Source organism: Brachycentrus maculatus, unplaced genomic scaffold (assembly GCF_059751285.1).
Source record: "Brachycentrus maculatus isolate JH-2025_06_01 unplaced genomic scaffold, ASM5975128v1 h1tg000194l, whole genome shotgun sequence".
Lineage (NCBI taxonomy): Eukaryota > Metazoa > Arthropoda > Insecta > Trichoptera > Brachycentridae > Brachycentrus > Brachycentrus maculatus.
Window position 1 is genome coordinate 73,254 of NW_028280945.1, and position 15,739 is coordinate 88,992.

A 15,739-nucleotide genomic window follows, 5' to 3' on the forward strand; every position below is an offset into this window, starting at 1 on the left:
ATATATTTATTTATATATATATATATATATATATATATATATATATATATATATATATATATATATATATATATATATATATATATATATATATATATATATATATATATATATATATATATATATATATATATATATATATATATAAATATATATATAAATATATAAACAACATCCAAAATGAATAATACATACATTGAAACATTTAATTATTTCGTAAATTCACCATCTTTCCCTTACAAGCATTATTTGATGTTGTTAACGACTTATAAATAAACTTTTCCGTGGTTCATATCATATTTAATACCCTCGAGGCTTTGCCACCCCTGTATGGAAGGCTCTGATAAGGCTGTACCCGACCATATTGCCGCTCTACGTTTCAGTCGCTTTCAGGTGCTGAATCCTGAAACACTCGTTCCAGCTTCGGGAGCCTCGCGATACCGAATACTTCGGAGCTTTTAAGCTTTCAAATAATAACACGGTTGGAAGTTTGCGTTTGTTTTGTCAAATAACGTAGCTTAGAAAAATACGTCTCATTAGGAGGAACTTAAGCATTTTTGTGGCTTTTGTGGTCTGAATTTTACTTATTCAACTGAAAACATCTGTGATGATTTTTTAAAAACGTTGTTTTTTTATAATGAAGCTGTTATTTTTCTGAAAGTGACGTGATCATTCATCGTATTTTGCAAGGTAAGTTATTTTGACAATTTGTAGCTAAATAAATATTAAACACAAATTTGGTAATATTTTTGTTACTTCTTTCGGTAAATCAATTTACTGAAATATTATAATAGACTAGTTTTATTTTAGTATTATTATTTCAAATAGATGAAAGTATTATTTTTTTTTAATAATGAAACTGTTATTTTTCTGAAAGTGATGCGATCATTCATCGTTATTTACAAGGTGAGTTTTTCTGATAATTTGTAACTAAACAAAATAATTAAACATAATTCTGGTAATATGTTTCGTTACTTCTTTTGTTAAATCAACTAACTGAAATATTATTATGGACTTTTTTTATTTGAGTTTTATTATTAAAATAAGTTTGGTAAATAATAATAAAATAATAGAATAAGTTTGGTTGTTCACCGGTCTATTGATCTGTCATTGGCTGGTTTACATGAACACATTATTAACTGTGTAATATTCAATATTTTACCCATGATTAATTACTTCTCAAATTTCCAAAGTTGTATTTATTATTTAATTGAAAACCTTTTTCGTTTGCCACATCTTTGACAATGTCTTTTGTTGTTGGTTTTTTATAATAGCAGAAATTACATAAAAATGATAAAAATCACTCAATAAATATAAATAATATTCTTCACAGATTAAATCTAGAGTAATCTTCATTGTAGATATAAATTTGAAATAATATAGGTTGTTCTTATCCAGCATTAGTGAATTGAAATCAAGCTACACTTAAAATTTTGTGAAAATACATTTAATTATTTTTTTCTGTTATATTTTTTCAACTTTCTAAATTCTTCATTAACGTTATCACTTAGTGACCTCTTTTAAAAATAACGCTTTGTAAGATATTTTATAAAAAAATATAAGCACAATAGAAATATTTTAAACATATTTTCGTTTCATGTTATCGTTATGTATAAAAAAATCCAAAAACATATTATTCACCATTATGAAGGTTATTTACGATAAATCGTTAAACTAAGAAGGCAAATAAGATTTTTGTTATTTTTTTAGAGCTGATGTTAGGTTTATTGGGCCCTTGGAAAACAATTGGGGTCCTTTTATTAAACGTACTTACTGTATTTTATTTTGATTCTTAAAGTGAAAAAAATTCGCTTTGATTTTTAAACCTTATTTCTCAATTGTTTATTTGAATAATAAATAATAGAAAATATTGAGAAATAAACCTTTTTCTAAAGATATTATTTTTCAATCCCGTATTGCAATGATTTTGTTAGTGAGTTTGTAAACCTATCGACAATACAATTGAGTACTAATAAGATCAAGGTTATATTAACGGAGTTACATTTGACAAATATTTTCAACTTGAATGAAATTAACTCACATCAAAAAATATTATTTTTAATGTTTTCTTTATCGATGTTTTAAAAAGCATTCAATCTCTATCAATGTGAGTTTTTAGGTTATAAAAAATAATAAATAAAAAATTGTACAACGGTTTATAATAACAACATTTTGAGTATGTCCAAATGCTTGTTAAAAAATGTGGATTTCCTCTTTATAAGTTATTTTTACATTTTGACATCTCAATGAATGAAGAAAAATATAGATTTCTGGCTATTCACAGGGCTTATAACCTGCCATACGCTGGTTCAGTCAATCCAACATATGTAGATGGCTGTTGTGAACTCATATGTACTGTGTTATAAGATTAATCAAGATATCTAGTAGTTCAAAAATGTGGGTCCCTGGTTGTCAATAATGGGTAGAATGGTGAATATTTCACGTGTTTAAAATGATCACTTAACCAACCTTTGACAAGTCATAAGCCCTGTAATACTCTGCCTTCATCTACAATTGACCTTTATAAAAGGTAATTCTTTTTCAATTCTTACCCAAGACAACTATTATTCAAAACGTTAACGTTTTTATTCAAAATTTAGGTATTTTAATCGCTTTATTTAAAACGTATTAATTGGAGAGTACTTATACAACTTGACGTCATTATTTGAAGGACCGTTCGTGCCGAGTTTACGATCTGAAGTAACCCTTAAAGCCTTTATTATGTAGCCTATTCGGAAAGATCCATATATTTGATATAATATGTATATATTATGAACCATGGAGTTGCGGTAAGTTTCTGAATGTGGTTAAGTGGTAAAGGTAATCTATAAACGAAGCAGGTTCGGCTTTGCTTTCAACTAAAATAAGGTATAGTTGAACTCGGAAAAGGGGTCCTGTAAAACTTCCTTGTAACTCCTTGTACTATTTTTATGTAGTGATAATATGTTTTTTTTATAAATATAATCTTATTAATAGTTATCAGAGGGAGAAAACTCTTTTTGTAATTTTAAATTTACTTTCACATTTTAAACATCTAACGTCAAAGTAAAAATAAATACTTATAATAAAAATATAAAGTCAATCCATGTCTGGTCGTAAGCTGAGCCGTAATCTTATGTAATGAAAGACAAGCGGCCTTTTTGTTGATGTTTTTTTTTAATTTTTATTATTCCGTAGACTTTAATATCAATGAAAATTTGTACAATAGTAGTATAATTTTTTTCACATAAGTCTTTTACTCGCTCTGGTGATCTGGTTGTTATTGCGATCATATAACCGAGTTAAACTGTAATTGTATTATCTTACATGAGTTATCTTTGCTGCTGATTTGGAAGTTTCTCAGTATTCATCAAAACAAGATTATTACCTATTACAGTATCTAATATAATATCTTTAGTGTCTATAAGTTCAAATACAGAGACCAACAAACAAAATACTCGACTTTTTCAATCCAGCAGCCGGCCCCATAGTCGGTTATAATTATTACTGTTCTACTTTTCACTACCACAAGTACATTTGACTCGATGACCTTGATCTACAACCCAAAAAAAGAGTTAAGTACTGAATCTTTATTAGATATCTTATTCATCTTCAAACCATCATTTATTACTGTATTATCTTTAAATATTCCATTTTACTAATTTAATTTTATATTTAGTCATTTTTCTTTATGGAAAATCTTGACATGTAGATCACTAGCAAAAATGAAATTTATAAAACCTGTGTGCGAACCCATTGACATATCGCTTACTAATTTCAACAACGTTATATATCAAAAATCGTCAATTTTCAGTTGTGAATGTTTTCGGAATGCCCAGAAAATGTACTATATCTCAGAAAAAGTGGCATATTTTTAACTTAATATTTACCCGCTACAAGGCAGTAAGGTTTTGAACTTAGAAAACGATCTCCTGAAAAAAAAATATTTATGATGTTTTTGAAAGGAGTGAGCGATATGGTATCGAATGTACAGTTTTGACCTATAACATAAATAATAAATATAAGACTCTAAGATCATAACTGGCGAGAGTCTACGATATAGAATAGGGAAACCAGGATAAGAGAAATACGCGAGATCGAAATGTCGTTAGGTGGGGAGCGCAATGAAGAAGACAATGGTATACCCATTTGAGGAGAATGAAACCATCTATACTCTCTCATATTGCATTGCACGGCCACCTTCAAGGTAGATGACTTCCGGTCGGACCACCAAAGAGGTGTATTGACAGCTGGGAATCGACATTGCAGGACATAATTCCCACTTAAAAACAGACCACAAGGCCTACACCAAGACAAAGAAGAAGAAGAAATAGAATTGCATTAACTGAAAGCTACGTAGATGAACACAAAGTCATAATGTGTCACAAAATTTCATATTTCCTTTATAAATTTTACAGAACGCACTTTAAACATACGAATGTACCTAAAGGTTCTATCATAACGACATAACGAGACACAAATTCAAACTAACACCTCTACATACCTCTTCGAAAATAGTTTTTGCTGATGAACGATGGTAACGGGTGTTATCACGTTATATTGATCACTAGTAACATTAGTGTAATTGGTGATCAATCTTCACTCGCCAGACGAGAGAAGCACGTCTAATTGTGAAACCTAAGGTGGAAACTACGTATGTGTGTGCTGTATGATGCAACGAGTTATCATTCGATATCTTAAGGATTTTTTTAACAGCATATTTTTCTTATTACACACTCATTCAAATAAATATAGTTCATATTATTCACATTTAAAACAATGATAAAATTCAAGAAAAACTTTTAATACGAGAAAATATTATCACCCACAAATATCACATAAAAATATTGGTATTATTTTTTGACATCTCATCAAAGATGAAGAAGAATATGGAAGTCTGGGCATTTACTGGGCTTACGACCGTCATAGGCTAGTGAAGTTTTAGTGATTCATGAACAAGGTTTCTAAATTGGTTCATATATATAGAGCTTCCAAGAATTTGAGTAGTGTGGTTGTCAATAATGGGTAGAATTGGTGAATGTTACACGTGTGTAAAGTGATCACTCAAACCAGCCTATGACGGTCGTAAGCCCCGTAAATTCCCAGACTTCCATATTCTTCTTCATCTTTGATGAGATGTCAAAAAATAATATGAAAATAACTCCTGTAATTGGAGATAATCCAGATTTTGTGAACAAGTATTTGGACACACTCAAAATGTTGTAAAAATATTGGCATTATGAGTTATTGAAAAGAAAAAAAAGAAGTGTACGAGTATATTCATATGTACATATGTTTGTAAATTGTATGTGTTTTAAAAGAAGGCATCTGAAGGTAATTTATATCTAATAACACAATATTTTCATTCAATTGAATCTGGAAATAATTGTAAAACAGTATAAAAATATATCTGTTCGTATCACTCTAGTATAAAATTATTGATATTTAACAGAGAACAAAGAAATTCTTTTTTAAAATTAACAATCACAAAAAAGCTCAGACAAATAAATGAAAAGAGTTTTTTTAATCCTTTTCCAAATGAAAAATACTCTTTTTACATGCTCAAAATTCAATCAAAAGTAAAATGTCCCTTGTTTTTAATCACGTTTTTAAATTTTAATTTAATATTTGAACCTACGTACTCTGGAAAAACAGAAAATTTCAAAACGGCTCTATAAATCATGTACTTTATTCAAATATTACTTATCTTTTATTCATATTACTTCGTTTTATTTTTCTGTGAAAAATAAAACAGTGAACAAATACTTTTTTTCCTGCGAAACCATTTAAAGATGCTTTAAGGAGTGTTTTCATTGCAATCATTCATATTTTCACTTCTAATGACTAACCACTTTCAGACAATACATTAGTTAGATTAAAGGAATTAATTTGAGTCAAATTTAATTTAATCCAATGTATTGTAGATACATAAAACCCACATATTTCAAGTCAACAGTAGCAAAAAAATATTTTGTTGTTTCAAGTTTCACTTGCAAAATATCACTATTAACAGAAAAAGTGTTATTTATTAAGTAATACTTAAATTAAAAATACAATAGATAGACATACGCAGGGCTTTTTTCCATGTAATGCGATGGAATAGCGTTCCGGCGCCTTTTTTGACGGATAAATTTAACTTATGTATTAATTTTAAATCAAACACAGATTTTTTGAGTCTACTAAGTTGTATTTTATTAACAAAAAACACATAAAAAATTGAATGTCTAAGGCATTATCAAACATTCGTTTGATAATGCCCTAACAAGGCGAAACAATTGTCACAGTATAATTTTTTATGTATTTTTTGTTAATAAAATACAACTTAGTAGACTCAAAAAATCTGTGTTTGATTTAAAATTAATACATAAATTAAAATGGAGTTCTACAAATTAAACGCCAAGTCAATAAATAAATAAAAATAGATAAATTTAACTTTTGCTTAATTTTAAGAATCATTTAGATGAAACAATGTTTGCACAAAAGTAATTACAATCTTTATCGTGAAAATTATACAATATTGTATTGTAATAAATATTTAAATGATATTTGAATCTTTATTTTTTTAGTAAAAAGCTTGACATGATGTGAGTTCCGGGGTCTTGGTCCGGGGATTGAAATAAAATTAAATAAAAAATTGGATTCAATACTACCATAAAATCACTGCCAAATCAATAAATGAAAAAACATTTTTGTATATTAGGAAAATGTGGTTATGTCAGCAATAAAAAATGCATTGTAAAAATAAAATAACATTAATTTTTAATAATATCAAAATTAAATACTATATTTTGTATTTACAACCCTTTTTTATTATCATGTTAATAAACTATGGTCTGAGAATTTTCGACATATCTATCTTTTCCTGGCAAATTATTAAGAACCATTAGAAATATATCGTATCATTAAAGTTAATCAGAACAAAATTAAATACACCATGGACAATTCAAATTCGCTCTTGAATTACTGTACACCATATGTAAACTGATTGACATTTTTTGCAGAATGCAGATTCAATTACAGAAAATGATCTTTACCCAAAAGTCTTAATATAGGTAACAAGAAAAACTTAAATTAAAAAGGCTCAGTTTCAATATTTCTGACGTGCGTTAACTGAAGTGATTTTTAATTGATTTTGTAATTCAATCACCAATGCTTGTTAATGAGAAAACATCCATTAAAAACTACTGTTTCATCCGATAGCAAGACCGATCCAATTACTAATGGAAATATCCTTGAACACGTACTTCATATTGAATTTTTACTACGCCATTTTTAAAAGTTAATCGTAATATGATAATTAAAACATTATAAAAACATAACACACTCCGTATCTTTTATCTTTCATTTTGTATATTACATATTCACTTTTTGTATCCTGATGATTGATAAGTAGTGTGTTATTTTACCATGCCACAAAGTAAACAATCCTTTTAATAAACAAAATATATAATAATTAAATATTAAAATTTGTTTTTAGGTATATATGTAAAAAAAACCTTATTCGCACCCAATGGTGCATAGGGCACTGCGTCATATAAACGCAGTGTTATCTTGATCGTTTACACATGAAGGAAAGGTGATCAGCCTTCCGCTTCAGGTACCAGTCCAGGGTAATATTGAATAAATATTACAGTGAAAAAATCACTTATATTTATTTTACCCCCCTTGGGAATCGAACCCGGGACCTCCAGAACGGTAGCCGAGCGTGCTGATCATTACACTACGGGGGCGGATATATGTAAAGTAAATAGAAACACTCCCAATAGATTTTAAGAAAATGTGGTATTTACGTAGGGTAATTTTAATTTAAAATTGAGTTATGCTGGCAGTAAATTATTAACTAAATACTTGTTTTTTACATCTTGAGTTTTATATTTTTAAACGACTAGTTTTGGAAGCTACAAATACTTCTATCTATGGATTTGAATATAAACTAAAAAAATTATTATAAAAAACAAGTGTTTTATTTATGATTTGATTCAATTTTGATTATGTCTTACCACAAAGTGAATGCCGAAACAATTAATAACAACCTGGCAGTACACAATGGAGTCCTAGTTCTAACCCCTATGCATGAAAGTGAACTATGTAGTGTTAAAAAAAGATGAGGTAGACTAAAAACAGTCGAAATGCGATCCCTAAGACGAATGTGCGCCAAAACGATTTATGATAGATGCTCTAACGGTGAAATAAGAAAAGAAAGCAAAACTGAGACAAGCATGATCCATAAAATTAAAAAAAAGGTGTGTTGAAATGGATTGGACACGTGAAATGAATAAGTGAGGAAAGAACGGTAAAACAAATTAATAATACAAATGTAATTAGAAAAAGTAACAGAGGAAGACTAAGGAAAACTTGCAATGATCAGGTATGTCAAATAGTTGATAGAGGTCAGCTCACGAGTCGAAATAATCGGCGGGTATGTGTGAGGAGATGCATGCATGTGGAAGATGCGAGTGGTGTGGCGTTCTATTATCTCTACGGCGTACTAACTAACTAACCATGCCCAGTTATGGCTCAGACAGTTAGTTGGTCAAATTAAATAATATTTATCATCACGAGTTACTGGAGTACTAAATCTCAAAAACTATTAAGAAATATTAAAAGACTAAAAATTGTGAACAAAAATTATGTAACACGTCAAACTGTTCCGACTCTTCAATTAAACTTTTACAATATACTCTTATAGAACTTATGCTTTTCCGATAAGAACCTTTATAACTTTACCCTTCGTACTCAGAGTAGTTAAGAACTCAGGTTAAATATTATATTATAATACAAATTGCATGGCTTATCTGGTTCAAACTAAGTCCTGAAGATTTGTTACGAGAAACAGTTTAATAATTTAATATGTAACCGACAAATTTATATCAGTCACATAAAAAAATTATTTCAATTTATATCTTTATTTCGGTAGTGTAAAGGCAAAGGGGTAAATCTGTCTCAGACCAAATTTTACAGGAGAGCAAAAACAAACTTGTGAAATTAAATAACTCATTTGTTTTATGTATTTTAATATGTACATATCTTAATAAAACTAAATAAGTATTGCAACTACAGCTTTATTTTTTTCCCAGATTATGGAATACACTATTTTAGACATTTTGTGGAACAAACATAGAAAATGAAAAATTTTACAGAATAACCCCTTTGGCATTACACTACCGATTTAATATTATAAGTACGAAAACATCCTGAATTAAATAGAATTTCAATGGATCTTTATTTTAATTTAAACTACAAAAAAATATTATTAAAGGTTTCATTTGCAGTATACATAATCGTTTCATAAATATTTTTACATCATAAAATCCAACAAAAAAATTACTAAAAAATCCAAAGATTGAAAGTATATGATCCAACCATTACATGTATTGTATGCAGATTTTTTTTTTGAATTTATGATTTCAATTCAAACAGTATTTAATGCAATATTTTGAGTGTATCCTTAGTCTTATAGTATGAATAATAAATCGGGAATAATCTTACATACATTTCATAAGTGTCTGTTTAAAAAAAAGCTCATTCAATACAACCATAAACGGTGCTGAAAACTTTCATGTGAAAGAACGTGTATTTTTCAAAATTTTATTTTTATACAAACGTCAAATTGTAATTTTACTGACCTGATGCTGGAATGATTTTCCGAAACCGGTAGTTACGAATAAATAAAAGTGGTATTATACAAAGTGAACATTGGATGACAAGGAGAGGGTTTCATTACCATACCACAAAGTTATCAATGCTTTTAATTTACAAAAAAAAGGATATAAAAAAGTTTAAAATTTAAAATTTAATTTTAAGTAAAAAATTTAAGTAGTGTTGTCAATCAAGGGTGTTTAAAATAACCACTTACACCAGCCTGTAACAAGTATTTACGGGGTTTACGACCGTCATAAAGTGGTTTAAGTTATCACTTTTCACACGTGTGATATTCACCAATTTTACCCATTATCGACAACCACACTACTCAAATTCTTAGAAGCTCTATATATATATGATCCAATTTCGAAACATTGTCATTGAATCACTAGAATTTCACTAGAGACATCTATTGATGAGATTCTTTTGCGTCTATGTTGAGTCGTCAAATTGAGCGTTTAATAATTTAAAGGAATCTCACAAATGCTTTCACCTCGAACTCGGTAATTAAATCGAAATTATTCATAAAGCGCTGCGTTGGTATTTTTTCAAGCTGTTTCATTTCGTTAATGACTTAATTGACCTGACAACTGACCTTCGTCACTGCTAACAAACACGTTTTAAGTAAATTGTACAAAATAAACTCGAACCGAATGTTTACAATGTACAACACTTTCAATATCTTAGTTAAAAGGTAAATATTTATCTTGTCTTAGTAAAATTATGTACTATTACCATTTAGTACAATATTTTCAATATCTTGGTTAAAAGGTAAAAAATTTTTCGTGTCTTAGTAAAATCAAATACTATTACCATTTTGACGATGGTATTTTAGTAATCCAATTTTTTTACACAAGATGGCTAAAAACCTCGTTGATTTTTCAAAAAAGTATTTGAGACGCATTGTAATGAAGTATTTCTTGTCGTTGATGAGGTGTGGGCAGAAGACAGATATCCTGGCTTCGGAATATACGAGATTTAATGGGGATCAGAACCGTCGAAGCGCCGCACTGTTCAGAGCTGTCCAAGACAAGGATAATTATTCTCAAGTTGACGTCAGGGAACCCGATACAAACATGCACAAAAGAAGTAATGAAGTATTTTCAAAGATTTTTTTCAAAACTTTTTACATATGAATGATTTATTAATAAATTTATAAATTAATTATGAAAAAAAAACATTTTCATATTTCTTTATACTGGAACTATAAGTCATGGATATTTTCTTTTTTACAAATGGCAAGCATCTTACACTAACGAAATTTGATTCACTTAATATATTGTGTAATTTATATTTCGTTGGTAAACAGTTCATTATAACATAAACATGTGACAATACTATGCTAAGAGGATTTAATGATTATTTTATGAAGCTAAAAAGTAAACAAAAGTATTGTACATAACGTCATTGATCTATTTACGTTAATTTGAAAATTATACTGAGAATTCCATGGAGTTAAAATCTTCAAAGAAAAAGTCTTTGTAGAATCCCTTTTTTCCATGACTCACAATAACAATTTATGAGAAGGTTGGAATGATTGGTTAATTAGTGTTTGTGGGAAAGATTGTAGTTTTTTATAGTGAAATAGAGATTGATAAAAGTTAAAATTTACATCGGTTAGGCTATAAAAAATAATTTCACCAATTTTAAAAGATAAAAGAAATCTGCTTATTTGTTCTTTAGTGCGTAACGATTCGTACCTAATCTGACGCAGAAGATATAAATACATACGATATTTGGTAACCGGGAACTTTAGAATGGATAGACGTTGTTTATTTATAAAACATGCAAATAGCTTTGATCTCACTTGTTCTTTGTTCTCAATTCTGATGATTTACACAATAAACTTTGCGCGAAGTGAAAATGAATTTAACAGAATTTTCCATCTTATAAATGTATTTATATTTCAGAAATTATTTATTCAGTAGCAACTTCTAATAAGCACTTAGAAACATTCTTACGATAAAAGATATACATGAAGTTTTACCAAACTAAATTTGGGTCTACTGAGGAATATTTGTGAAAGCTCTAACGATAATTGTTGTTTTACTTTTCTTACATCCTAAGTGGTGCAATGCCTTTTACAAACGAGTATATCGTCTTCATACAGGAGAAAATGACGAAATGCATTTTTTATAAAACGTGATTATTGACTAATTGACATCTCACTAGCTTAATATTGACCTGGGAAAAATCCCAAAGCGATTTTAAGCTTGGAAGTATAATTTATTGACTTATTAAAAATGACTAACTGTATTGATAACAAGAGTGTAATAACGGTTAAATGGCCCTCCTGAACATTTTACGTTTTGTTAGCTAGTCACTTTCTCTTGTACGACTACGATATGACTTAATAATATGTATTACCTACGTAATATTTTATGCAAATGGAAAGATTCCACTTCACATCTCATCTTTTGGTGAAATTTCTCTGAAAAGACATTACGAGGTTTCAATGCTTGGATGTTTCTGTAAAGACAAAAAAAAGGTCTAGGTTTGACGGTAGCTCCAAGCTAAAAGCGTTCACTTTAACTTTAACTTCACAAATTCATTAAGAGAGAATCAACTATAAATTTATGGTATTAATTCAGTCTGACTTGTTTAATTTCATCATGAACAAGGTGTGGTGACTTGGGTAGGTCCTTAAACGGACAGCGGACCTGTCAAACAGTCAAGTTGGCAACATTGATATATCGAGAACAGCGACGTAGCGGAATATATAAAAGCCCTTTTTTTCTATAAAACACCATGTGCAACCCATCTCTTTTTACCTGCCCACTCAACCAACTGCATACAGAGCCAAGACCTTCGCGCTGCAAGATTATTGTCAACTTAATTCAGGTATTTTAAAATTTATATTATTTAATATTCCTTGATTTTTAACTAAATTTTTAATTGTATTTTTAAGCAAGTAAGTACGACTATGATTGCCAAACAATCATCTGATGGATACAAAGAGCGAAGTAATCATGCATCATCATATAATACCCTTACCTCAATGGAACATCCATGTTATTGGTTGACAATCTAATATAGGAGATAATTTAATGCAAGGTAATATAATATAAAGAATATCAATAGAATTAAGAAAGGTGTATTTCGATGGTATATAATTATCAGGTAAATTCAGTTGGAAATAGAAGCAGAGGAAACCGAATAAAACTTACTATATGCTGTATATTTCTCGCACTATTATGATGAAAAAATCCAAAAGTGATCATGTTTTAAAGAACCGTGTCCGCCGATGGTTGCTGCTCGTTGGTAGGGACAAGGTGGAAACAGACTCAACTAGAGTCCAGGCGTAATACTTGTGATTATTTTACTTTGTAACTTTTTGATGTTATATATAATATGGTAATGTATAAAATCTGGTAATTAAACAAAACAAATAAAAACTCTATACTGTATTAACTATGTATATTGTAAACCCTATATTGTATTAACATGTAAGTATTTGGGCTCAACGCCGGCTACGCCTCATAAAACTTATAATTAATAAAATATTAAAAATATATCTATGTAGGTACCTAAAATAATAACAATAAAAAATTGTGAATTTATTTTTAAAATTAAAAAAATATATATTGTGTCTGAATTTCATTCACTTTAAAACTAAAAATTATTTAAGTTTTTTTTTTTAAATTGGTATCTTAAAACATGAAGGAGAATATGATAAGAAGAAAAGAACTAATTTTTGTTAATAGGAAGGTTTAGGTAGGTACCATTGAAATAATTTGATAAATAAACATTAAACAAACGAATCGCATTTGGCGTTTAAGGCTAATAAATTAAGATTCAAAAGGATTAAACAATTACGTCTGACTCAAAGCCGCGTGAAACGTTTTTGTGGTAGATTTTTATATATTTTTTTAGCTTTTAAGTTTCATTATTTAGGATTCACTCGGGTGTTGCCATTTTCCCCGCCAATTCGCTCGCTATAAATAACAGTGATGGGGCAAATTTAAGCGGAAGACTTCATTCGATTACTCCTGATTCGCTGCGATTCATCAATTATTCATATCAATTTTTTGACATTTGAATCAGTAGAGAATTTCCCATTTTAGCGGAACTTTCAGGAGGGAATTATCGTAATTGAAATCTATGAAAAAGTGATAATTAATGTTTTATTTTCTTTTCTATCCTAAAGAAAACGCCATATTTAACCACTTTTGTCACTTAAAAAACCGGCTTTCTCCAAAAATTGTATTGCAATATTTTTATATTGGAAAAAAATCTAAATAAATATGCATATCATTATTATTTTCATCAGAACCTTCCATATATGAAGGAGTGGAAAAACCACGAAGGTATTTAATGTGATGTGATATACGGTAAAGATTTTATGTATACATCGTTAAAAAATATAAATAAAACATTAAATTTTAGGGAAAGATAATGAATTTACTGTGAATTCGAAATAATTTAATGTTTGCGGCATTCGTTATACACGTAATATATATATATATATATATATATATATATATATATATATATATATATATATATATATATATATATATATATATATATATATATATATATATATATATATATATATATATATATATATATATATATATATATATATATATATATATATATATATATATATATATATATATATATATATATATATATATATATATATATATATATATATATATATATATATATATATATATATGTATATATATATATATATATAAGTATATATATATTTATATATATATATATATATATATATATATATATATATATATATATATATATATATATATATATATATATATATATATGTATATATATATATATATATATATATATATATATATATATATATATATATATATATATATATATATATATATATATATATATATATATATATATATAAATATATTTATAACTATTTATATATATATATATATATATATATATATATATATATATATATATATATATATATATATAAATATATATATACTTATATATATATATATATATATACATATATATATATATATATATATATATATATATATATATATATATATATATATATATATATATATATATATATATACATATATATATATATATATATATATATATATATATATATATATATATATATTTATTTATATAAATATACTTCCATAGTAAATTTTGCTACAATAGTAAGTAACTAGAAGGAGTTTGTATTTGATAATTTTTTTTTTCGATAATTGTGGTAGTTGTTAGACTATTTGATTGATTATTTAATAGATAATGTTATTAAAACCTATTTTGATTTAATTGAAATAAAGGCATTAAGGCTGATTGTAATATTAAAATGATTTCTACATTATTATTTTATGTAATAAGACTATTATGAGTAGAATTATATGATTACTTCCGCAATCATATCAAAGGACCACGTGATATATTCCGTATCTGCGAATGCTAAAAATCCTCTGAGATCCTTTTCTAAATCCTCTTTAAATGAGAACGTTGCGAATTATGAAAAAGAACATTAAAAGTATTCTACAGAGCGGCAAGATTTATTATTCCTCGAGTGAGTAAACATCGAGATTATTTTTAAGAATTCAACGGATCTGAAAGACGAACCGTAAGGCAAAAGGTTCCTTAAAAAATACCTGTTCCCGCATTCTTCTTTTGGAAAAACATTAATTTAAACATTACATTTTCGAGTAAGGACTCGAAAGAAATTTGAATTTACAGTAATGACAAAAAGATAATATTATTCTCATTATTATTAATATTTAAAGCATTTACTTTGTGGTTAGTCATTTTTACTTATTTATTTTTTAAAATAAATAAGTAAAAGATAATATGTTTATTTATTTTTCAAAACGTATTATAAACACAAGTCATATATATAATATTCCCCATGAGTAATTTATATTTCTCGTTTTGGGACATGGGAATAAGGTTAACAAGACTTGAACACAAATAATAATATTACAAAAAAGATTTTTTTTAAATAACCAAAACTAATACATGGCAAATTATTAAAACAATAAATAGGTATAATAAATACGTATAAGAAGCATATTTAAAGGGAATAAATAAGAAAAACATAAGGTTAGAATCATGTTTAAAATAAATAAATGAGAAA

At 27.3% G+C, this 15,739-nt stretch overlaps 1 protein-coding gene across 1 annotated transcript in view; it reads left to right on the forward strand.

Moving 5' to 3' along the window:
• Nucleotides 1–381: 381 nt before the first annotated feature.
• The window catches only part of LOC148307699 (uncharacterized), a 97,945-nt gene continuing 82,587 nt past the window's right edge, over nt 382–15,739 (forward strand). Inside the window, exon 1 of the mRNA XM_088262944.1 lies at nt 382–690. The gene's annotated coding sequence lies outside the window, so the exon portion shown is untranslated. The remainder of the gene's footprint in view (nt 691–15,739) is intronic.